This window comes from Euprymna scolopes, chromosome 39 (assembly GCF_053919585.1).
Source record: "Euprymna scolopes isolate OS-2025 chromosome 39, ASM5391958v1, whole genome shotgun sequence".
NCBI classification, from domain to species: Eukaryota; Metazoa; Mollusca; class Cephalopoda; order Sepiida; family Sepiolidae; genus Euprymna; species Euprymna scolopes.
Window position 1 is genome coordinate 80,881,514 of NC_136520.1, and position 26,436 is coordinate 80,907,949.

At 34.6% G+C, this 26,436-nt stretch overlaps 1 protein-coding gene and 1 long non-coding RNA gene across 2 annotated transcripts in view; one reads left to right on the plus strand and one right to left on the minus strand.

Moving 5' to 3' along the window:
• The window catches only part of LOC145263896 (hydroxyacylglutathione hydrolase, mitochondrial-like), a 257,028-nt gene that overhangs the window by 158,043 nt on the left and 72,549 nt on the right, over nucleotides 1-26,436 (minus strand). The gene's annotated exons all lie outside the window — the stretch shown is intronic.
• On the plus strand, nucleotides 4,092-24,914 carry LOC145263893 (uncharacterized). Its single transcript, XR_013864615.1, has 2 exons — nucleotides 4,092-4,192; nucleotides 22,894-24,914. It is a non-coding gene; the product is annotated as an uncharacterized LOC145263893 (long non-coding RNA).

Below are 26,436 nucleotides of genomic sequence, written 5' to 3' on the forward strand. Positions count from 1 at the left end.
ACGGCGGTGGCTGGTGCGCCGACCACTCACCTCGGAAGGCAGGTCTGAAAAGAAAGATGCTGCTTATTGCTCTTTCTTTTATAGGTGTTTCCGGTGGTCTTTTGCGCATGTGTGGATTTCTTTTGAAAGGGAAGTGACGTTGTCCTTATGTGCGTACGTGTGTGCGTGTGTGAGTATACATGTGAATGTGAGTGTATGTACGTGAATGTGAATATATGTACGTGTGTGGACGTGGGCGCGTATGTTTGTGTGCGCGTATGTATATGACAAGTAACATAGCTTGAAATGTGAACATGTGTTTTTGTGTGAGACAAGAAAAGGTTCGCGCAATACTCCCCTTCCTAGGAAAAAAAAATATATGCAGTGTATATATATTTATATATATATATATATATATATATATATATATATATTTTTTGTAAGTAATGTTTTCGGCAATTGACTTTTCGTCCTGTTTTTTGCTGTTGGTGTGGTTGTTTAAAACAAAACGTCAAAAACGGAGTGTGTTCGTAAAAGAAAGTATTCACTTACGCGTGGAAAGGCGTTTACTTTTTTTTTAGGGTGACTTTTGTTGTGTGCTGACATATGCAACGAGTTGCTTAGACATTAAAGTGGAGTGTTCGTTTGGAAGGAAAATTTTTTTGTTTCGTTATTGACGTCGTGTGTCAAGTTGATGGTATCTTCGCAAGTGAGTCTGCGGTAATGTGTGCATTGTTTGAATGGGCGCTAGTTGCGCATTCGTTCTTGTTGAACGATGAGTTTGGTTGCCGGCTGTCAACGAAACTTCCAAGTTGTGAGTTTATCAGCATGCGTGGTACATCTCAACTCGTATTGTTGATTCAACTTCTTCATATGTGTTGATAGGGATGTCCTGTTTCTTTGTTGTTGCGTCTGCTGTGTGGGAGGGAATGTGTATAGGCCTATGTAATTTTACTCCTCGCGTTTGTTGCAGGGTAATGTCAGGAAACCGTGAAAAATGTTTGTCGAGCTCAAATTTTTTTTTAAAATTCGGTATGAAGTCGAGAGCTCCGTGTTTGTTTTCTGCCGAGTCTGACGAGGGGTTTCATCATTGTTGTTTGTAGTAGTTATTTCTGTCAGTAGTAGTTCACTTGTTTTTCTTTGTTGAAAAGTTCGTTTTTTTCTTTATCAAATAAAACGCGTGTCTCGCTCAAAACAATTAATTTAAAAAAAGGTAGGGTCACCATGCTTGTTTGTTTCACGTCAGTCGGGCGCCAGTTTGTTGTGGTGGTGAAAATTAGGACTAATAAATTCAATTGAGAAAAAGACAAAGTACGTGTTAAATTGAATTAAACGAACTAGGATTTATTTTGTGAAGAAACAAATGAAAGAAAAGGGTACTACACATGTTTAGTTTGGCGTGCGTCTCTCGCTGTTAACTGGTGAGAAAGAAAGTTTATAGTTTGGCATGTGTCTCTCGTTAGCTGGTGAGAGGGAAAGTTTATTGTTGTAGAGAGAGAGAGAGAGAGAGAGAGAGAGAGAGAGAGAGAGAGAGAGAGAGTGAGTGTGTGTATGAGTGTTTCGTTCAAACTCATCCATTTCATTTTTAAATAACGGGGTCACCATCTTCCTGTTGCGGACCAGAATCTGAATACTCTAACTCACTACAAGAATGAATTCGTTTCACAACTACGGCAGTTGATTAACACACATGTCGAACTTCTAATCACACTGATGCAGTTGATACACACTGTCGTCGATCTTCTGAACATACTCCTTTTATTGTCCAAGCCTTCATCATCAGCCTATTGGCGGCCAGAAAAACAGTCATGTGAGGCCTGACGTCATCGCTCAATAATCTTACAAAAACCACAGCCGCCATTTTTTATTTCTGCCCTCCTTGTGATCCTCCCAGCAGGTAAGACAACACACGCAGATACGTGGTCGCTTTCTTCCTTCATTCTGTTTGACTTTACAAAGAAAAAATAATGAAATGAATTGAATGAAGGAAACAAAGAACTCAAATGCTGGAATAAAATAAACATGTCGTTTATTTTCTGTTGAGAAATGAAAGTCTTGGGTGTACATGTGTTCATTCGGCCGTTGACAACTACGCGCGTGGAAGGAAAAGGGGATTGCAATAGAAAAACACAAAGTGGCCAGCCGGCCTGTAGAAAGAGAGGGTTAAGCTCAGTAGAGAGTCGCGCACATGTCTGTGTTGATGGACCAAAACCGAAGGGGAGATAGAGTGAGAAAGTCAATCCAGTTTATGGAGATAGAAAGCGTATAAAGTGTACGTACTGTCTGTTGGCTTTTTGTCCCACATAGTAGCAAGTGGTGTGAGGCACGCGCGTGCCTGCCAAAAAGGCACACCGTCGGTCTGTAGACTGCCCAGCTAGGAAGCTGGTCTGAAAAGGGCTGGAAACAGCCTGTCTCTTGCTTTTATACTTGTTTCCGGTGGTCTTTTGCGCATGTGTGGATTTCCTTTGAAAGGAAGTGACGTCGTCCATCTGTGCTTACATGTGCGTACGTGTGCACGCATGTGAGTACATGTGTGTGCGTTAGCGTGTGTACACGTGAATGTGAGTGTATATACGCGAACGTGAATATATGTACGTGTGTGGACGTGCGCGCTTATGTTTGTGTGCGCGTATGTATATGATAAGTAATATAGCTTGAGGTGTGAACGCATGTTTTTGTGTGAGACTAGAAAAGGCTCGCGCACGTTAAACACAATCCACCCGACCAATTTTCGATTTTTTTTATTCTCTTAAGAAATACACGAGTTTTTGATTTAATATATTTGATTCTTCTTTATGCAGTGATTTTTTTTTAAATCTAAAAAAAAAAAAAAACATTGAATAAAATAGAAAAAAATTGTTGTAGGTGTCCAATTTTTTCAGGACAATATTTTAAAAATGTAAGGTATCACTTGAAAAAAATCAACGTGGTTTAAAAAAAAAAAGGTTTTAAACTTGACTTTACAGGTAAATTTGCACAAAACTATTTTCTTTTGTTTGAAATTAGATTATTTTATTTATTGATCTTTTATCTTCAATTTGTGATATATAAATCTGAGGTGAGAAAATTAATTATTTTCATTTTAATAGGGCCTATTAAAATGAAAATAATTAATTTTCTCACCTCAGATTTATTTTGAAACGCCTATTAAATAGGCGTTTCAAAATTCGGGGGCGGGGAATTAAGAAAAGAACGCTTGTCTAGAATATTATATTCGGTTTATTGGAAAGAGCTTAAAATTCACATTAAACCTGCAAACATTGTAAAATTAAACCAATAGAAAAATTTGATAGATTTTTAAATTGAAAAAATCGAAAAAAATTTATTTCGTAAAATTCAATTCATTTCATTACGTAAAAAAAAATGGGAGACCGCGCACCGCGCAGACACTTTGTAAACACTTTTTTTAAAAAAAGAAAAATAATATTTCTATTATTTTTCAAAAAACGTTAATAGTTTATTTTGGAAGTATATTTCATAAAGAAATTAAACAAACCACTTTAAAAAGAGAAATTACGAGTTTTGTATATTTTATTATTCGCAGTTTTGTGTTAAGGGTGTCAAAATTTCCCCCCAAATTCTGACACACAGCGCACAGAGCAGAAGCAACCCCATTACTACTCATCACACTTGGCCTTCGGGACGAGATCAAAGTGTAGTATCTGTTCTTCAGATGCTGCACTTCCATTTCTTGTTCTCTTTTGGTGGAGGAGAAATCCTTCACGACTGAGACAATTTTTATTTTTGTACCTTTTCTCCACGTTAAAAAACGACCCTGGTGTCTAACTCTGTCCCGTGGGGAGGCATAGTAAATAGGTACTATCATCCGTTTCCAGATATCAGTTAATGCTTGTGAGCATGGTTTCAAATACCATAAATATCAGATCTTTAACTGAAAACAGATGTATGTCTAATTATTGTCTGCTTTAAGTTAATATCAATTTGAAGATGAAACCTATAATCTTTTTCCTTCATATAAATATTAAAATGTTGCGATAAATAAAACAATACTAATTTTATCCGTGATATTCACCAAAGATATATTTCGAAATAATTTCCTTTTTAATTTTCTTCTTCAATTTATTTCTGCGAACTTGTTTTCCGTCCGCCATCTTGAATTTTAATTTCAGCTTCCGAAGTCATTAACATTTAAAAAATTGTTTCCTTTATAAAAGTAATTAAAATCAGTCGAAAGCAGATTATAAAACAAAAAGTAAGTATTACTGCATGAATTCAGTATCGATTTTTTGTGCATTTGCAGAATCGGTTAAAAATGTTAGGAAGATAATTACATTTACTAAACGAAAAAGCATAATGAAAATACTAAAAATCTTACAAAACTTTTTTTTTTCTTTCAGATTTTAAACTGTCGATTGCATTTTATGTTTTAATTTGTTTTGTTCTTTTCATAATGATTTAAAAATAAAGAAAACAACAACCTCTTTATCGTTTACCTAAATATGCTTAAATTAAGTAAACATATTTATCACTGCTTAGGGTTTAACATATTTTTAAAAGTAACAGAAACAAAACAATCGACGGCTGCAAAAAAAAAAAAAAAAAAAAAAAAGTATGATAAATGTTTACTTTAACTACAACAGAACATCGACCAATAAAATTTGGTTTTTATATGATTTCCGGGGTCGCTGACAACGAATCTGATATTCAAACCCGTCGCAAATGTATCGTTTGTATGGTATTAACCCCTGAAGCCTCGCGCTATTTTATGCCAACTCACCGCCATCGTTTATGCTATTTTTACATGATGCGTTCGCGCATGGACGCGCGTAGTAAGGTGACTTGTCACATTGCGGAAGAATTTTTTAGCAAACATTTAAAATAACAAGAAAGTTTTCAAAAACAAAAAAGCGTGGTTCATTTTTCTGATGCTTTTTAATTGATCTAAAAATTAAGTTTTCACGAGCGGTTTACAAAAGCGTTTTTATTTATTTATTTTTTTTAATTTATTTATTTTGTGGGGAGAGGGGTATTCAATTATAAAACTTATACAACATTTAACAGGTGCTTTTGCGGTTTAATTTATCATTTTTCCGTAAGTAACGTACCGACATACACCGAGCAGAAGAACTGTTTAATTTTTCACAAAAATTCTGTTTTGCACACGACACCATCCGTCCCTCCTTGCCCCTCCACCACCCTATATAAACAGAATTTTTGTGAAAAATTAAACAGTTCTTCTGCTCGGTGTATGTCAGCGCGTTACTTACAGTAAATTAGTGGGGGGGGGGGTTACTTACGAAAAAAATGGTAAATTAAACAGAAAAAAGCACCTGTTAAATGTTGTACAAGTTTTATAATTGAATAAACCCCCTCAAAAAAAAATAAACATACATAAATGAAAAATAAAAATAAAAATGCTTTTGTAAACCGTTCATGAAAACTTAATTTTTTAGATCAATTAAAAAGCATTAAAAACTACGTAATACAGAAAAATGAACCACATTTTTTTGTTTTTGAAAACTTTCTTGGTATTTTAAATATCTGCTAAAAAATTCTTCCGCAATGTGACACGTCACCTTACTATGCGCGAACGCACGCATCACGTAAGAATAGCATAAACGATGGCGGTGAGTTGGCACAAAATAGTGCAAGGCTTCAGGGGTTAATACCATGCAAACGGTAAATTTACGACGGGTTTGAATATCAGATTCGTTGTCAGCGGCCCCGAAAACCTTTAAAAAACCAAATTAACTACAAATTTTATTGGTTGGTGTTTTGTTGTAGTTAAAGTAAACATTTACCAACAGTATATATATTTAAAAAATAAATAAATAAACAAATAAAAAAATAAAAGGTAAATTTGTATGACGTGCCACAACATATTATAAACATCCCAACCTCCCAATGTTAAGAACGGCTTTCAAGGTTAGGTGTGTTTATTCCGAAAGCCGTTCTTAACATGGGGAGGCTGAAGGGATGTTTATTCCAAAAGCCATTCTTAACATGTGGTGTTTATACTACGCTGGCTCAGGTCGTAAAAAAATACTAAATAAATAAATATACAGCATTTATATCGGCACTTTTGTAGGAGAGGACCACGGGGTGAGTTATCGCCCTTTGTTCTTTGAATTAGAAGCGATCTCTATAGGTTGTTCTGTGAACCTCGAATGTAAACAAATGTCTCAGAGAATGGAAAATATATATATTATATATATATAATAATAACGCAACAATTTACAGAGAAACAAGAAAATTAAAATATTTATTCTATAAAAGCGTGTACCAAAATGTAATTTTAATGTTTTAATATTTCTTTTCAATGAATGATTTATAACTGAAAATAAAATAATGAATATGTCCAAAACATGAAACATTTATAGATTTTTAAAATTATTTGTTTTTGTTTTTTTTTTCAAAGTACGATTGTATAAAAATATGTCAGAATGCAATTTTAGTTACCATAGTAGGGCTGGATGATCCGAGATGGGGCCAGTTTAAAGGTTGCGAAATGATCATTATTTCGCGACCCCAACTCAGGAGTCAGTTAACTGCTAGTTGAAAAAATATGGCGCATTGACTTTCTGGTAGGATGTTGGACTAGTCTTGAAAGGAACCAACGACCCCCGCATTCCGCAGAGGCCCCCATCTGCAGCATACCTCACACCACATCCAGACTTAGAAGGTGCAAAAAGGCCTCAGGGTAGAACTGACCTTCTCGGACCTCCACCCTTCTTCCAGGCATTGGAGCTTCCCTTATTTTTTCCACACACTTCCAACAACAACAAAAATAAAAAAAGGCAAAAAAATAAGGGAACCCATAGCTTGAATCTTCATTTGTTCTAAATGGGCAGTGTAAGAATATTCATCACATAACACAAGCATATATAAATATGTGTAAAGATAAACCCTCTCAACACCTCTACAGAATCTGAACTGAACCATTTTTTTTTTTAAACTCCAACCCAATATTTAGATTTACTTCAACCACGGTCCACTTAATATGGCTCAAACTCTGCAGAAACATTAATGTCATTACAAAATACATGGAACAAATTATGAAACAACCTAGTCCGAACCGTCATCGTTTCAAAATTATATTTGATTGTTCTCAATAAAAAAATAAAAATAATAAAATAACACAAAAAACCGGTGGCCATGCTGAATGTAAATTCAGCAGAAGTAGTATTTGGAACCCACGTGATCCCGACATTTGTACACTACAGAGGCCTCATCTGCAACGTAATTCACTAATTTGCCCAGAATCGGTAAAGTGCATGTACACAGAACACGCTAGGTAACATACAAATATCCGTGCATGAGGTCGCCAAGCTAATCAAGAACCTTGATTCTAGTAAAGCAACTGGCCCTGACGGCATCCCAATTATAGTGTTAAAAAAGCTTCAACCAGAACTTGCTCCCATACTTACGAAACTGTTTAAGCGCTGCCTTAAGGAGAAGTGCTTTCCGACTCCCTGGAAGACCTCATCAGTTTGCCCTGTATTTAAGAATTCAGATGATAAGTCATCTCCCTCTCAGTACAGACCAATAAGTCTCCTGTGTGTTATGAGTAAGTTGCTGGAATCCATATTAAATAGAGAAATAGTCAACCACCTCAGCAGAAACAACCTTCTTAGTGACACAATATGGTTTCTGCTCTGCAAGATCTACCGCAGATGTGCTGACGGTTATATCTCACAGGATTAGCTAATCTCTTAACAAAGGCATCCTCTCTAGGGCAATTGATCTTGACATATCAAAGGCCTTCGACAAGGTATGGCATAAGGGTCTACTTCACAAGATTTCCAGCTATGGTATAACTGGAAATGTTTTCTCAATCATAAAATCATTTCTCTCCGATAGGCTCATAAGAGTAGTGGTCGATGGACAAAAATCAGAGGCCTGCAGTATTAATGCTGGAGTCCCTCAGGGGTCAATCCTGGGCCCAACTCTTTTTCTGATCTACATCAATGACCTCCCTAAACACATACTTAAATCATTCGTTGACATCTATGCTGATGACACGACCATCTATGGCAACACATCAAAGGCTGTAAATGACAAAGTTCTCTGATTCTCTCTCCTCTGATCTTGAGCGCGTGGTTCAGTGGGGGAAGACGTGGCTGGTTACCTTTAATGCATCTAAAACCAAACTCCTATCCTTACATCATCAACGCTCTGATCCTCATCTGGCATCAATTGTGATGGATGGCTCTTGTCTGGTAGAGGCCCTGTGTTTAGACAAGCTTCTGGGTTTGACCTTTACTCCTGATCTGAAATGGAACACGTACATCAAGTCTGTTGCCAAGGTCGCTGGAAAGATGGTAGGATCCTTCTACCGCTCCAGAAGATATCTCACTACTGATGCAATTCTCTATCTATATAAAAGCTAAGTACGCCCAAGGATGGAATACTGCTGCCATATCTGGGCAGGAGCTGCTAAAAACAGCCTATCCTGCCTTGACAGAGTACAAAATAGACTTCGTGGCTTAGTGGGGGATGCCCTTTTCTCTACCCTGCAATCTCTCTCCCACAGAAGAGACGTTGCGAGCCTATCCTTGTTTTATCGTTATTTCCATGGCAAGTGCTCATCTGAACTCCAATCTCTGGTCCCCCCTCGCCAGTCTTTCACGAAAAACACCTGTCTAGCCGAATCCACTGTGAAAAATTTCCCCCACTCTTTTTCTGTGCCTAAATCAAAACGTGGATTCCATGAACAAAGCTTCTTTCTTAGAACTGCACGCCTGTGGAACTCTGTTTCGTCTGCCTGCTTCCCACCTGACTACAACTTGGATGTGTTCAAGTCCAACGTTAACAAATTCCTAATGAACTGCCCCCTTAAGTAAACACTTCATCAAATCTCCACACTAACCTAATGTACTTGCAATAACCCTTATCCCTGGGTGGCTTCCGGGTCTTGATAAGTGGTTATCACTGTGTAAAAAAAAAACAAAAAAAAACGTCAGCAACCAGCTGGTCACAGATAAATGGTTACCGAGGCACTGCTAGCACTCACTCAAATCACATAACATAAACAGGCGTAATGTTAATAAGCAACAAAGAAGACATAGAACTCCGCAGTACACTGTTGGTAGGGTAGAAATAATATTCACGCTGTCATAGTTATATTTCGACCGTTCAAAGTATTGGTGAATAATGTTTCGTCAGTCATATGGTATTTGCAAATAATTTCCAATTATTGGTTCTTATAGGAATCCAGTGATAAGTCTTGTATTCCCTTAGGTAATGAGGCTCCGTTAAGACGTTCCCATCTATGTCGCATATTGGTAAAATAGTGCTTGCGGTTGTCATTTTCTCCTATCAATTCCCCATCCTTTTTAAGGTGTTGTTTATTGGGTAATATGTAGATTCGCTATGTGTAGGCTTGGTGATTTTGTCCCGGTTAGAGAAATACATAATTTTGCAAAATGTTGAAAATTTAATTCTGACCATAGTAAGGTTGGATGATCCGAGATGGGGCTTGTTTAAAGGTTGCGAAATGGTCATTATTTTGCGACCCCAACTCGGGAGTCAGTTAACTGCTAGTTGAAAAATATGACGCATTGACTCTCTGGTTGGATGCTGGACTAGCCTTGAAAGGAATAAACGATCCCCGCACTCTGCAGAGGCCTTTGTCCGCAGCGTACCTAACACCACGTCCAGACTTGGAAAGTGCATATACGTTTGCAAGCATCGGGTAACAGAGAAAGTGCTCACCAAGGTACTGCTAGCAACCTACCTTGTCACGTAACACTTTAAACGCAGTATAAGAAAACTACTGCCAGACAGGAAATACCGCAGAACACGGGCGACGTCAGTACTCCTCAGAACTCTCTCGAATGAAGTGGCGTGCACCAGATGACCAAACCAAATGACGACCACCTGGCCCAAGGTATGTTCAATATATAACGAAGGGCCAGCCACCCACCACTTCTCCCCATAACAATGTAAAATGGCAGAGTCAAAAACGCCTCAAGATAGAATTGACCTTCTCAGACCTCCACCCCTCTTCCAGGTATTGGAGTCTCCCTTATTTTTTCCACACAATATAGCAAAATATAATTTTAAAAACATGAAACATTTATCGATTTTTTTCAAATAATCTTTTTAAGATTTTTTTTCACAGCAGGATTGTATAAAGATATATCAGAATGTAATTTTACTTTGACAATGTAGCAAAATATAATTTTAAACTATAAAAATGTATCGACATTTACTTTCAGGTTTTTAATAATTTTTTTTCTTTTTTCCTTCAGCGAATTATTTTCATTAAAACCGTGTTGGAATATAGTGTTTATTACAGTGTTTATACCCTGTTTATTACAGTTACAAGAAAAATATGAGTTATCACCCCTGATTTTTGGTTCACAACGACCTCTATCGGCCATTCTCGAAACTAAAATACACAAGTTTGCCCTGTGGTCCTCTCATACAGAAATGCCTTTATATCTTTCAAAATTCTTTTTTCAGCAAAAAAAAAAAAAAATCCGGCAATGATCCTCACAGTGGAAGCAAAAAACTTTAAGAGATTCAAATATAAATATAAGAAAGGCAAATATGTAGTTTAGTGGCATAAATTATTTGACAGACAAAAAATTTTAAAAAATTATTTATTTTTGTATAAAACACATTATTAAACCCAAAGGCTAAAATAAAACCAGAAAAAAATTCATTTTTATTATTTTTTTTTCACCATTGTTATTAAACTTAAATGTACGACAATCGAGGCTGCCATATTGCTTTTAAAATTTAGCTTTTCTAAAGTTTGACAGATTGGCCTTTTGAAGGCCAAATTTGGCCTTTTTTATGCTCTTGGAACTTTTGGCCCCCATTTTTGTAATGAAATCTTAGAAAGGCCAAAATTTAAAAACAATATGGTGGCCTCAGTTGTCGTACATTTAGTCTAATAAAACAATGTTGAAAAAAATAATAAAAATGAAGTTTTTTCAATTTTTATTTCAGCCTGAAGGTCTAATAATGTATTTGATATAAAAATAGTTTTATGATTTTTTTCTGTCAAATAATTTATGCCGCTTAACTACAATTTACCTAAAAGAAATTTGTTTAACTAAATAAATTTGTTTAACTAAATAAATTGGTGCTAAATTAAACTTGAAAATAATATTTAAAAAATAGAGCAGATCAATAAGTGCATTAGCACCAATAAATTTAACAGAAGAATATAATGATTAATCTAGGATTTTAACATCCAAATTCTATTCATTATTATGAGTATTTGCTTAGTAAATATACTTATCTACATTGCATTTTTAAATATTCATGCAAACATTTCATTTTGTTTTTAGTTATGTTTTATTACACGTTTTTGCCGTAATTTGAATTCTTTAAAAGAAATGAACGTTCCTTACTGCTTATAAGAATTACTCTCACACAACCGAAGCCTTAGACAGTCAAAAATTTACAACAAATTGAAAACTACACTTACTTTGGGTTCTTGAATCGGTCCGTTACACAATTGCAAAATAATTATTAAATTTTGCTGCCTTTCCCAGACAGGGGAGCTTGTGGATAAAATCTACAAAGATTGTTAGTTACAGCTTGATATAAAAAATAGTTCATGTAATTCAACATAATTACAATACATCTAAGTGGTTAATGAACCAATAATTATTAGTCATTTCATGGTTGACTTAGTGATGACGTCAAAACGTCAAAGAAATAATTAAATCCCATTGGTACAATCCTTTTTTGGCATTGAAAAACCCACCAAATGGAAGTGGTGGTTGCAAATCAAAATCAGCAAATAAGAATGGTTGTTTCAAAACAGATATGGTTGGTCTTATCAATCCAAGGTAGTACACGATTCAACTTGTGCAATTTCTAACATATTGCCAAAAGGGGCAAAAAAGTAATGAATTTCAATTACTTTTTTCAATTATTTAGTTTGAGTTAAATATGTATTATCCTGTCATTCTGGTAACAGGTATTAATTTCTTGTGGTACAAGAACTCAACCAACAATCATCTGGCAAAAAACATTTGTATGTTTCTGTCTGCTATAACAAAAGAAAATGACAACAAAAAAACTAGCTTTATCTAGATTAATATTAGTAACAATTTTAGGAATGATAACTATGAAAATAAGTCAAAGACTTCTTTTATTTTGTCTGCATGGCACTGCACAAGAAACAGGTGTGTACTGATTTTTTAATGTATTTTAATTGCAAGAACTTAACATAATATTTTCTCTGAATAATTCGGACAAACTCACTCTCTTAGAGTATCCTGTTGATTCACTCCACAGTTAAAATGATACCAACAGTCAGAGATGTCACTGCATAACATAGGGAAAGATTCGTCATTAGCAACTGAACAAGTAGGGCAGAAGAAGAAACCACCTTCTTCCACAAATTCTGCTGAAGATGACACAGGAACACCTTTTAATTTAAGGAGAAATAAATGCTTCAAACCATGGATGTTCACATCCATTCCTTAACACAGAGGCTGATTGAACATTGCCAACATTCCCAAAGATGAGTCTCAGTACTTAACCTAGACTCCAGAAGGGTTGAGATTTATTTAGAATTTTGACCAATACAATTTCTTCCACCGCCACCTGAGCACAATTTCTTAATATATTAGTGTCGACCTCTCTTAAAGATAATAAATAGTCAGTGTGCCAAAGTTTCCTGAATTTTTTAATGTATTTGTTTCTTAATTGTAGAGATTCTAAAAGTTTAACTCTATTAGGGGGATCGGGACACAAATCATCCAATCCATAATTATTAATCAACAAATGTGGATTATAACCCATTTGCAAAAAATGATTAGGGTTAAAATATGAAGACCCCCCCCTTTTAATGACGAATTTGGTCAAATGGTGATGTATTCCTAAAAGTATAGGATATTTTACTTGAAAAAGGTGGATATTAGAATTCTGTATACATTCTTTAGTCTGCAACAGTCCATCCTTATCGATAAGCAAACCAAAAACAGATACTCTTGGAGGCATAACTTTATTATTAATAGAAGGTTGGTTCAAGTATTTCAACTCATAGGGAAATTGTTCCCTCTGCATACAGGTGAAAAGCAATAATTTTGTTCTATGGGTGGTATCATTATGTCGATGCCTCAACTTATCACAGAGCCGTGAGACTTTCTCAAGAACATTTTTTGCATTAGTCAATGATGAACATGTTTTTTTGCATTAGTCAACGATTAGAAGTCAGAAATATTAATACGTCAAACGTTCTTGTCTGAATCAGTATCATTAGAGAACATACAAGATACAATTTTTTTGTTGGTGTCTTAACGACAAGGCAAAAGGATATAGACAAACTGTTCTCCAAAATGATGTTTCTTTTAAAATCATTAAAATTATCTCCATCATAAGAGAATATCTTACAATTTTCATCTATTCCAATGAAATCAAGAAAAAGAAAACTTTTAACTCCATGCTCTACAGAGAAGTCTACAAAAAAAGAATTTAAAATGTCTGAGTAAGAATCGATGAGATTTAATGTATTTTCAATTAGATAACTTGAACATTCAGGCAGTGATTGTACTACTTGCTCAAAGAGAGGTAACTCTGATGAGTAAACTTTGACAGCATCACTCTTCAGAAAAATTATCAACATTTCCAAAAGGAACTGTTGTGTTAGAAATTTTCCAGGCTGTAACATTTGACTAACTGGAATTCTTTCAAATGTTGAATTAAATCTAATCCGATAAGACTGTACAAATCAGAGTTATTTAAATTTTCATAACCTTCACAGAGAGGAAAAATCGCCTCTTTTATGTTGTTTGTCATCTCATCAAAACATGATACTTCGAACCTTTAATTCAACTTGCTGGTAAAAGGTGTTGTAAAGACAAATGGTGCTTAGAACCCTAATTTCAAGGAGACACCAAGTTCTAAAAGATTTAGAGATTTTTTGCCTAGAAAATTATTAATAGGCATCTTCACAAATTTAGGAGTTCATTTTTCTTGAGCTCATAATTTTTTAAGGATGACACTAGAAAAGAAAGATCTTTGATCTTCAGTGTCTATTATGCAACTAAAAGTGATAGGACATCCGTTTTACTTCATGGACACCCTTAAAACAGAGAATATGGAGTTTTGCTGCTCTGACAGATTTGTCTTTCCCACAAAGGGTTCGGGCAATTTAGAACACATGATAGTATGTGTCTTAAGTCCACAAGATGTACGTGGATAAGGGAAACCTCAAACACGTCTGCAAGTTTCTCCGGTGTGATTTCCAAGGCATCTAGTGCAAAGGGCAATTTCCTTTGCTCGGTGTGGTCATCAACATTGTACAATTTACAAAATTTCAATTTTGTAGTTATATTGGGTTTAGAAGTTTCTATATCCTTTTTATTAATAACTGCCTTACTGACAGAGCTGACTGCCATATTGGATCGAATCTCAGCTGAAGAAAGAGAAGATGGTCATTTGGGCAAGCAACTTTCCGGCCTTTTTGCACTCCAAGGAGCCACCTGTAAGAAAACTATTATTTTGAAAAATTGGTCATAATCGATAGAAGCGAAGGTTATTGCTCTCTAGTTCTGGGCATTATTTCTCTCTGAACACTAATAGGATATTTTCAGAAAAGAATGTGTACAACAATCATACTGGAAGTAGAATCCTGAAAAAAAATTACTTCCAAAAGACTTGTCAAGTTTGGACAAATATAGTTTAACTTGCTCAACAGAAGCTTTTACTTTGTCCAAATCAGTTATCTGGACCAGTAGTGGGATAATTTAGTCCAAAATTCTATCTTTAATAAGAGAAGGATTTAAGAGTTTTTTCTTTAAGCTGTCCAGTGCCAAGGTATAATTTCTAGGAGAATCGTCCATATTTGATATTAAATCAAAGGCTTTCTCATTCAATTTTGACTTAAGAAATTTATCTGCCTCTCCTAAATTGGTCACACAGAACTCAAATTTTCTCAGAAAGTTCTGGATTCAAATTTGTCGGTAGAAGGTAACCCACTAAAGCAGGGATAATCCAAATCTAATTTTATGGGTTGGAGCATAACAGATTTAATACCCTGATTCTCTTGACCAGATTTTAATCTAATTGTTCCATTATGTCGGAAAAAAAACTGATTTAAATCTTCAATGATTTGATCGTTCCTCCAAACCTTTACAAAGATTTGATCAAAGAGAATCCAGCCACTTTTCAATGTTAATAATGCGTGAATCAGTGACTGATGGAGAGCAATTACTTTCCTTCAGCCATTCAACCATGATACTAATCCTAAAGTTTTAACATCAATTTTACTTACTAATTCCCTTGCAGCAGTCATGATGTTAGATCTTTCTAACAAATAGTACAAGATGTGGTGAAAGGAACAACTTATTAGGAAAACAAGACACGAGGGTTTTAACAAATAATACAACATGTAGTAAAGGAAACGACTGAAAGAATAACAAGACATGTTTTTTTAGAAAGAAATATCAGGCATATACTATTAATGTTAATTGAAATAAGAAACATTTTTAGAATGTGCTAGAACAGAAACACAAAAATTATTTATTTTATTATTTTAAACAAATATATTTAAATTTGCCAATAACTGTTTTGCCAAAAAATCAAATTAAATATAGACCTGTCATCAAATTAAATATATACCTGTCATTGCATGAAGATGTCATATTCCAAAAATCACATAAATCGGTCAAGTAGTTTCTTTTTATTTAAGAAAATCAAATATTATATCAGAATTACTTGACACCATCTTCCATTTTGAATGGCTAGCAACACCTCTTGGCAATGTCGGGAATGTAGGATCAACAAGGATAGACAATCGACTTTTCATCCTCTAGAAAAAATCCTTTAAAGTTAACACATTTACAGGGTTTTGCCATTTTTTTTCAAAGTCAATTGTCCCCCCCCCCATGACTTTTTGTTAGGAAGTGGGGTCAATGTGTTGGTGCTCATTTTACGTAAAATTGTGTTCATTGTACATTGTTCCCCCTGCACCAAAACAGGTGGCCACAATTGCTTTAGAAGTAAATAAACACCCATAACCTATGTTAACAATGGCGGCTTCAAGCCTCCTCAACTAGATAGCGAAAGTTTTATGTTATTATACCTTTGACAGGTTTGAGATCACTAAAAAATTTATTTTATTTGTTTATATTTTTTAATCTTTTTTTGTTGAGTCTGCAAACTAGCATTTGTGTTCCTGTTTTAAATTGGTGGAGTTGACATCTAAGAGTAATTGTTTAGTCTATCTCAAGTGCTTTTGATTATTATCAAGGGTTACTGTTTTTCGGTATATTTTTAGGGCTTTTTATATTTTGTTCTGTAGCTTTGGTGAGAGAAACAATTGAATTATTTCTTTGTATGTTGTAGCATACTTGCCACAAATCACAATCAAAATTTTGTCTAAAATTACGAAATTTAACCAAGACCATTTTTAATTTAAGAAAAAAAAAATTGTCTGCTCTAAAATTGAATACTGGCGTTTTTTTTTAAATTTTTTTTATTTTTAACCTTTTGTACCTTTTAACTATTTTAATAATTTTATTTTCAGTGTTTTGCACATTTATTATACTTTTCAAAATAGTAGTTAAAGTATAGTATTTGTTCAGATGATGAGGGAAAGTTCTGTCATGATTTTGCTATTGGCTATGACCTCACCCAGATTATCCACGAACCCACAAGAGTGCCCGATACTTCCGGTCAGTATGCTAGCCTTCTAGACCTTTTTCTCACAACTTCCCCTGAGCTATGTTCAAGTTCCGTTCTGTCTCCTCTTGGATCTTCTGACCATGCGGTTGTATAAGTTAAGATAAAAACGAAATGCAATAAGTCTGAAGATGTACCTCTCCACCGTACTGTGTATCGATACTCTACCGCTGACCGGGATAGCTTCTGTACATTTATATCCGATCTACCACTGCATTCCATGTTTAAAAAAGATGTGTCCTCCATAGTATCAGACCTAACCGAATGGCTAATTGTAGGCATAGACCGATTCATACCATCCAAAAAATTCCAACAAAAACCTAACAGCCAGCCACGGTTCACCCCGGAATGTGCTGCTGTCATCGTGCACAGAAATCACTTTTTCCATAGCTACCAACATAATTGATGCACTGAGACTAAAGCTGCCTTCAGGACTGCCAGCAACCACTGCAGAAGAGTAATAAAAAATGCAAGAGAGCTATATGCTCAGTCAATTAAATCCAAAGTAGCTGAGCAGCAGCTTGGTTCCCACCAGTTTTGGCAAATAGCAAACAGGATCCTGAAACGAAGCGTGCGTTCTATCCCAACCATCATCAATGGACCTGAGGTCATCTTGTCAGCATTAGACAATGGCAAGCTATTTGCCAAGAATTTTGCAGCTAATTCTACCCTATGCAATGAAGGCCATCAACTCCCCTTATTTCCTCCTATAACAGACAACACGCTCTGCAACATACAAGTATCTGTGCATGAGGTCACCAAGCTAATCAAGAACCTTCATTCCAGTAAAGCCCTGACGGCATTCCAATCTTTGTGTTGAAAAAGCTTCAACTAGAACTTGCCCCATACTTACAAAACTCTTTAAGCGTTGCCTAAAAGAGAAGTGCTTCCCAACACCCTGGAAAACATCATCAGTATACCCTGTATTTAAGAAATCAGGTGATAAGTCCTCTCCCTCTCAGTACAGACCAATAAGTTTCCTGTGTGTCATGAGTAAGCTGCTGGAATCCATATTAAATAGAGAAGTAGTCAACCACCTCAGCAGAAATAACCTTCTTAGTGACATGCAATATGGTTTCCGCTCTGCCAGATCTACAGCAGATGTGCTAACGGTTATATCTCATTGGATTAGCGAATCTCTTAACAAAGGCTTCCTCTCAAGGGCAATTGCTCTTGACATATCAAAGGCCTTCGATAAGGTATGGCATAAGGGCCTACTTCACAAGATTTCCAGCTATGGTATAACTGGAAATGTTTTCTCGATCATAAAATCATTTCTCTCTGATAGGCTCATAAGAGTAGTAGTTGATGGGCAGAAATCAGAGGCCATCAATATTAATGCTGGAGTCCCTCAGGGGTCCATCCTAGGCCCAACTCTCTTCCTGATATACATCAATGATCTCCCAAAACACATACTTAAATCATTCGTTGACATCTATGCTGATCGTACTATCATCTATGGCAACACATCAAAGGTCGTAAATGACAAAGTTCTCTCAGATTCTCTCTCCTTTGATCTTGAGTGCGTGGTACAGTGGGGGAGGAGGTGGCTGGTTACTTTTAATGCATCTAAAACCAAGCTCCTATCTTTACATCATCAATGCTCTGATCCCCATCTGGCATCAATTGATATGGGTGGCTCTCGTCTAAGGGAAGCTCCATGTTTTGATAAGCTTCTGGGCTTGACCTTTACCCCTGATCTGAAATGGAATATGTACATTGAGTCAGTTGCCAAGATCGCTGGAAAAATGGTAGGATCCTTCTACCGCTCCAGAAGATATCTCACCCCTGATGCAATTCTCTATCTGTATAAAAGCCAAGTATGTCCAAGGATGGAGTACTGCTGCCACATCTGGGCAGGATCTGCTAAAAACAGCCTATCCTGCCTTGACAGAGTACAAAATACTTTGTGGCTCTTATGCTTTCAAGGGATTAAACTCTTCTCTATTTCACCTCCCCGAACCATATGATATCCCATTCACTTTCATCAATTTCCATATTCCAGCAGTTAAAGCAAAACTCTTCTGTTCAATGGTTTTTGATGTGACTCTAGGAAAGTTTTATAAAGAAAAATGAGAACATTTAGGTAGGAAGAAATATTGTATAAGAAAGTGAATATAAAGAAAGATGGTCAATATTTTCAACTGCTATTTAGATAGTCTTTAATCTTGCTTTAGGTTTTGATACTTCCACATGAGATTATTAACTTTTGGGTTTTATAACAGGAGAGTCGATTATGAATCAATGGTTAAGTCCCAATAGCATCATACTCCCAAGTCTTTAGAAAAGGGCAGAAATGAAAGAATTCATAAACCGTTGAAAAGCAGAAACCCCATTAGTGACACCCATGGGCATTCATTTGAATTAGTACAAACAATTTCCAGCTTGAAAAGCCATGTAGGGCTGATCTTTGGGACAAATTTTGATCTGGTAGTACACTTTGGATAAGTCAATTGTCCTAACTATATGATATTGGGCTATTTGGTTCACAAGGTCATCAATCCAAGTCAAAGGGTATGCCTCAAGTAAGGTGAAATAATTAATAGTTTGGGAGAAATCAACTACCTATCATTTCTTTTTATTAAGTGACAAATTCACAACAATCTGAGCACGCCATGGTTAATAACTTGTTTCAATTACATCATCCTCAAGCAGTTGTAGAATTTCCTTTTCAATAAATTGAGCATCCTCCACATGGTAATTTCAGGATGTAGTAGCAATAGGTTTGCAATCAGGAGTCAAGTTTCGAAACAATTTCACAGGAGCACAGCTGATCTTGGTTAGGGCACAGATTTTTAGAATATCCTGAGGTCCACCAAAAGAAATAGTGATATCCTGCTGTAATTTTAAAAAAGGCACTCTGAGTATAATATCAATACAGGAATCAGGAAGCATTGTAAAGTCAATTTCTTTATACTCGCAACCATTGAAGGAAATATTCTCAGTGCAATATTCAGATAGTTTGAGGGAAATGGCGGATGATACCATGGAAATTAGGGAATTATGTTTTGAAGTAGACAGCTTCATTGTTTTAACCATACTAGCACTGATAAAGTTATCAGAACTGCCGGTGTCTATGAGGGCAGGTAATTTTTTTCCTTTTAATTCAACAATTTTAGTAATGGTAGGGCACCTATCACCACCTTTAGCATGGGCTACCATAATAGCAGAAGCAAAACGTGAAGGTGTTGGCATAGTAAAATGGCAAACTTTGGAGAAATGACCGAGTTTACCACAGTTTCAACATACCTTATCACAGGCAGGACAATGATGGCGATCATCCTTTAAGTGACGTCTCCCTCCACAGTTGTAACACTTGCCATGAGCAGGAAAGACAGCAGAAAATTGTACGGATTCACACTCCATACGAGAACAAGTAGAATCAGAAATTTTAGTAATAGTAGTGGCCCCTCGGCAGGATCAGTAGAAACATTGTTAGTTCTAGTAGTAGCAGCAGGGAAGCATATGATTTAGCACGAAAGTGAGCTTGTTCTAAAGTAGCCTCTTTGAGAGTTAGCGTATCAGTTTCAAGTAGTCTAGCACGTATTACTGAGGACCGGAGACCACGTATAAATGCATCATTAGCAGATTCATCCCTGTAAGTAGTAGCAGTAATGTCTTTAAAGTAACAGCCAGTCGATTCAAAACCTGAAGATATTGATGAACAGACTTGTTTTCTTGTTGCAGACGCGTAGAAAGCAGATGTCTAGCATGAATAATGCTTGGAGACTTGTCATAAACACCTTTCAGTAATTCAACAGCGTGTTTAAATCCCAAACAACCCTCAATAACGTCAGCAGTGGTGGGGGGGCCAATGTTTAAATAAAGAATTTCGAGTTAATCTGGGTTTAATGAAGCAATAGTTGATAAATAGTAATTAAAGTTATGATACCACAATCTCCAAATTTGCTCGCCTGAGGGTCCGCTGAGGATATATCAAATCAAATTTGTCCAGATGAATGAACTTCTCCATGAGGGAAATAAATTTTGTTCAATAAATTGCAGTATTGTAAATAAATGAAGACATAAACAAACCTCTTTCAAAGGCTTTATTGAACAAAATTCACAGCTACAAAAGCAAGAGAGAAAGAACTAAGTCTTTTAAAGAAAAAGGAACATGTGCAAAATCATGTGGCAAGAAACTGAATTTGTATATCTAATATATTTGCTTTAAACAGTAAGAACAAAACATTTTGCATTAGCGTTTCCTTTAAATGAAGATATAACAATTTGATAGTCAACAAGATTTAACAAAAAACTTCTGTACTAATCGACATTGTTCGCAAACAATAAAATTCTTTTATTCTCAATGTCATTTTCATAAGCTGATTTTAATCATCATTTTGTAAGTTCGGTAAGTTTACAGTTATGTTAAAGTGATGGGAGAGGCAGTAAATACTTTTGTTCTACTAAGTGTTGTCTGATAACAAATAAATTGTCATGATCAACATCATTTCTCTTCATAAGTTGATTTGAATCATAATTTTTGCCTTGCTGTGAAACCTCATCTCAAATATTGCCTTATATTTTATCAATTAGGTAAGATGAAGGGGTGGAGTAATATAACATTTTATTCCTTTGGACAATTTCATTATTAGCATGTCTGTTCATATTATATCATCAAATGGGTTGGGCAGAGAATGAAGAAAAGAGTTAAGGAGGACAAAAAATGGGTGAGAGAGAAAGAGAAATATAATGAGACTATTAGAGAGAGAGAGGAGGAAAGATAGAAATTTTAATATTTTTAATCTTATATCTAATTTCAAAGACACATAGCTCTGCTAATTTGTAATAAGCCAGTAAATTTGATTATATACAAGTCTTTAATTGAATCGTTTTCTTTCAATAATTTAGTTTTTCATCTGTTTTATTTTTAGTGATCGAAATTAGAGAAAATTATATTACAATTTACGCTGAAAAATACAAACTACCTTCTGTTTACAAAGTAAATGAGAAAAATTGTACATTCTGGTTGCTTTTGAAAATTGTAATTGGGAATATTGCATAATTAAGGATTTCACATGTTTGAATCAAAAATATGAATTATTTTTTACAATTACATCATATCTGTCATTAAAAGATTTTACTAACTACTGATTACTTGATTCACAATCAGGCACTGCGAGTTATATGCCCTTGGTATTTGTTCTTAACACCTGTTTTTAATCAGTAGTGTTCATAAGAACAGATTGCGTTTCACTAAACAGATGGAATTGCTTAGTGTCCATTGATGACAGTTGCTACTTCAACTTATCAGCACTAATGTAAGCATTGAATTAATTCAATATTTTTCAGATACAAAATAATGAATTAAGTGATACACATTGCACTGTAAGTTTAAACTTTTTGCTAGTAGATAGAGCAACAGAAAATGATTTTAAATTCAATGAACAACGCCCAAAACAACCAAATTGTTTTCTTAGATTTAATGCCATAGTGTAGCACACCACTAAGAAAATAAGGGCAAACAATATAGACTATATTCAGAATGTCATTACTTGGAATTTTGAGCACGAATTTTGATGACAAGAATTCTGATAAGAAATATAAGGTATAATACAAATGACAATTATTCAAGTAGGTGATCATGTGAGAGTAAAGTCTACCATTAGAAACAATAAAACAGAAAAAAATTATGATTACCTATTTTACTAGAGAAGATTAAAAAGTCATTTATTTCCAGCATGACCCTGAACAAGAAATAACGATAGAAGATAGTGTAGCAGAAAGTGGGGTTTGTATCATGAAAATACTCTAACAGCAGCCAAAATTTTTCTTAATATCTTCAAATAAACACAGTTATGTTTGCACGAAACCAAGCAAGTCAGATATGTTTGTCCATTCCATTGTCTAAATTGACTTTATCTGGTCTCCTTGTCTGCCTAAATTTTGCCGCCCTGACATTTTAAATAGTCATCAAGTTTAAATAATATAAAAGAGTAATAGAAAATATTTGTCTGATTAATTATATATTTTGTGAAACAGTAATGAAACTCGCAAATGGAATGTGCTAATCATAACTAAGTTAATGATAAACAATTGGTGCACTTTTTACAACGACATCTTTAAAAAGTATTTCTTTGATATTACATATAAAGAATTATATTTTAATGTTATTAATTAAATATCTGAATAGAGCAAATTCATTTCGTTAATAGACCAGTATTGCATAAGCATGTACTCGTTGTATTTTTAAATCTAACCAATAATGAATTTGTGGACTTTTTACATAAAAGTTTACATAATAATTGAGTTTTTATACGTGAAACATAATTTAAAAAATTTATTTTATAATTGCAGAATTTACATTGAGAAACAGAAATCCACGATTGAATTTGAATGCATCTTCATTCCATTGAATTCAAATGTCTAGAACGTCTAAAAACATTGGGAAATTTCTTCTGAATTCTTATAAAACACAACTCTTTTTTGATCAAATTTAGTAAAAATATATCAAATTATTCTTGTATCTTTTTTGTTTTCTCTACTCATTTTTTAAATATAACATTTGCAGAAATTTCCAACAAATATGAACACTTTAAGAAATACAAAAAGAAAAATAAAAGTAAAAAAATTCAATTCAACATTATAAAGGAAAAACATCTTGCTAATTGTTAAAACTGAAATTAGATGAAAATATCAACAATTTTTTTGTCACTGTCATTTTTATACTAAAAATATCTGCCATTTTAAACTAAAATGAGCATGAGAAAAGCCAGATTATTGTGACGAATGATCTTTTTCAAAAACAAAACGTGAAAAACAAATATAAATAGAAACAGAAAATGACACTCTTGTGATATATGTGATTTATCTTTTATGGAAAAGTGATTTTTGTTTTATTTATTTAAAACACATACACAAGACTAAATTTTTGTTGTGTATCTAGTTCTTTTATATAAAAATCAATTGTATTGCATTTTATGCAAGAGATATGGCAGATAAACCACATTCTTGTGAAGTTTGCGGTTCTTCTTTTACACGGAAGTCAAATTTGTTCCGTCATATGCAAACACATACTGGAGAAAAACCACATTTTTGTCAAATATGTGGCTCTTCTTTTACACTGAAACAACATTTGTTGCAACATATGCGAACACATACTGGAGAAAAACCACATTCTTGTGAAGTATGTGGTTCTTCTTTTACACAGAAGCAACATTTGTTGCAACATATGCGAACACATACTGGAGAAAAACCACATTCTTGTAAAGTATGTGGTTCTTCTTTTATACAGAAAGCAAGTTTGTCACAACATATGCTGAAACATACTGGAGAAAAACCACATTCTTGTGAAATATGTGGTTTATCTTTTACACTGAAGCAACATTTGTTACGTCATATGCGAACACATACTGGAGAAAAACCATATTCTTGTGAAGTATGTGGTTCTGCTTTTACACAGAATGCAAGTTTGTCACAGCATATGCGAACACATACCGGAGAAAAACCACATTCTTGTGAAGTATGTGGTTCTTCTTTTACACTGAAGCAACATTTGTTGCAACATATGCGAACACATACCGGAGAAAAACCATATTCTTGTAAAGTATGTGGTTCTTCTTTTACACAAAATGCTGGTTTGTCGCAGCATATGCGAACACATACTGAAACAAAACCACATTCTTGTGAAGCATGTGGTTTATCTTTTACACAGAAGTCACATTTGTCACACCATAATCTGAAACATACTAAAGAAAGACTACATTTTTTTTAAGTATGGTTCTTTTACACTAAATTCAAATTTGTTCAGTCATGCAAACATATACTGGAGGAAAACCACACTCTTGTGACTTATGTGGTCCTGTTTTTACTCTGAAGCAACATGTGTTATGGCATATGCAAACTATAGTCGAAAAAAAAAGCATATGCCATAGTAGAATGTGTTCGTAAATGGAGAGACCTCATTACTGGGAAACATTTCACTATCATTACTGATCAGAGAGCCGTATCTTTATGTTTAAACCTGCTGATTTCGGAAAAATTAAAAACAATAAAATTACATGTTTTAATGATATAAAACACTGTCTTATTACATTACACTACTGTTGACCATTTTGTAAATACTATTATTATTGAATTAAATATGAGCAATTGAGACTTGTCTTAAAACGAAAGGAAATGAAAGCATGAATACAGTATCATACATGAAAGTCTTATTTTTCAAGTATAAATGAAATACTAAACTTCATTTAATGCTTTTTCTAGACACCAGACATATTTAAAATGGCGACCTATGGTGACACATAAATGAAATATAAATTTTCATAAATAATTCAAACCTCTTGTAAATGCAAGTAAATAAATTGCTCTGAATTCTTACATTGCTGTTTGTGATTTTTTTTCATTTGCAAGTTATATTCTGTATTATACAACATTATGGACATTCACACTGATAATCATGAATGATCTAATAAATTTCTATTGAGTATATTTGATGATTGTTACAAATGTGGTTTGAGATATTTCACATCCCATCAATTACCATCATGTTTTACCACTACAATAAATGAAACTGATGTCCGCTTATATATATTATATTAATTAGAAATATCATTCTTTGTAGGCAGCCGTTGTAACCCACCTAGAATAAATACCGCTTAAAAATCGTACCATTGTGCTGATTTATATATTACGAAAAATTCAAATCCATTAATATCACCAAGCCTAGGTTACTTATGCAGGAAATGTCTTATAAAACATACAGTCAATCTTAATGCCAATGATACAGATTTCATCTACAGATAATAAGGTGTACATATATCATACACTATGTTGGAGAGAACTAGACCGCCGATTGTCTGTCAAGAATAGTACACAGTAAAAGGGTCTATGAAATTGACAAGGTTGTTGAGAATATTCCGACAGAATTTATATAGTGATATAAAATGTTTTCCCGATGGCCCGGTTCCAGAGTTGACACAAAATGTATACCTTCTGTCCAGGTTCCAAAGATGTCAATTTTTTTCTGCTATTGATGATACTCTCTAGTACCATCAATTTTTTTTATTCATTCCAATATTTCTTTTTGTACCTTTGGTGCAACAAATGCAATCGTAACATGTTACAATGTTCATCTGCATTTGCCTGCCTGTCTTTCTTACAAATGTAGAAGGATCATAGTCGATGATAGAAAATTATCACCATTGTGGTGGGTTATGCCCATCACCAATCTGCCCCAGTTTTTATTCATGCTGAGTTCTTTTTTGTTTTTAGTGAACAGGTGTTCAGCTAGATTAAAGTGCTTAACACTGTTTGACGTAGCCAATGTGCATCCTCAACAACAGTCTCATTCGCTTCCAATATAACTTCAGTAGCTCTGCAGCTTGCATCTACCCAGGCTGTAAATTACACCAGTTTCCTCCAATGAGATCTACTTCTTGTATTCTGCTGTTAAGAGCGTAAACCATAGCATCTTGAGTTATGCCCTTTTGGTTTGAGACCTCTCCCCTTAAGGAGTCAGGTTTCTTTCTTTCCGGTGTTAACCATCTTAAAATATAAACGTTGATAATCCGTCTCCGCGTGTGGACCTTCCTTCTTTTACTGATATCGACCGCCACATAATTTAACATATCTCATTTAACAGGTTGCTCAGCTGACTAATGTTTGATGGCGATGAAAATAATTATGAGATGTTCGAAATTAAATTTATGGGACACCTTCACAGGCTAAAATTAAAAGCCGAGTTAAAAAAGGAAGATGATGAAATTGACCCACAGAGAAATGAGGATATATTCGCAGAACTTATCCAAGTTCTAGATGATAGAAGTTTGGCATTAATCATGCGAGACGCGAAAGATGGTGGAAGGAAAGCTTTTTAAATTTTAAGAGAACATTATTTGT